The sequence below is a fragment of the Buceros rhinoceros genome, unplaced genomic scaffold, assembly GCF_000710305.1.
Source record: "Buceros rhinoceros silvestris isolate BGI_N320 unplaced genomic scaffold, ASM71030v1 scaffold24382, whole genome shotgun sequence".
Classification (NCBI taxonomy): Eukaryota; Metazoa; Chordata; class Aves; order Bucerotiformes; family Bucerotidae; genus Buceros; species Buceros rhinoceros.
Genome location: NW_010397492.1, coordinates 11,572 through 11,930, shown reverse-complemented (window position 1 = coordinate 11,930; position 359 = coordinate 11,572). Strand labels below are relative to the sequence as shown.

The window sequence follows — 359 nt, the reverse complement described above, 5'->3', positions numbered from 1 at the left end:
CAGCTGGCCCTGCCAGTCCCTGCTCCAGCTACGGAGCCTCTGCATAAATCACGTCTCAAAGCCGTGGCAAAGACTGTGAAATCTGGGACAGGCTGTTAATGTGCGACACGCTGACAGGTACGAGGCTTTAAGGTGCACCAGGCGGTGGTAGCTGGACTTGCTGGATTTACTTACCGAAGATTTTCCCTCCAACAGGTGAGTGCAGGGCTTGGGTGACCCTCGTTCAGCAGCTCCCTCTGCAAGGCACGAGAAACACAGCGTCACTGGTGGTATCCCACGGGCACAGCTTCCACTGGCAGCCTCCTGCCCCGCAGTGAGACCTGGACACCGACACAGCCCGGGCTCAGGGCTGGGTGGGA

At 59.3% G+C, this 359-nt stretch overlaps 1 protein-coding gene across 1 annotated transcript in view; it reads right to left on the bottom strand.

The window, feature by feature from the left end:
* LOC104502323 (chromosome unknown open reading frame, human C8orf46) overlaps positions 1 to 359 on the bottom strand; it is a gene marked incomplete at its 5' end in the record, with an annotated part of 3,847 nt that overhangs the window by 1,015 nt on the left and 2,473 nt on the right. The window lies entirely within an intron of this gene.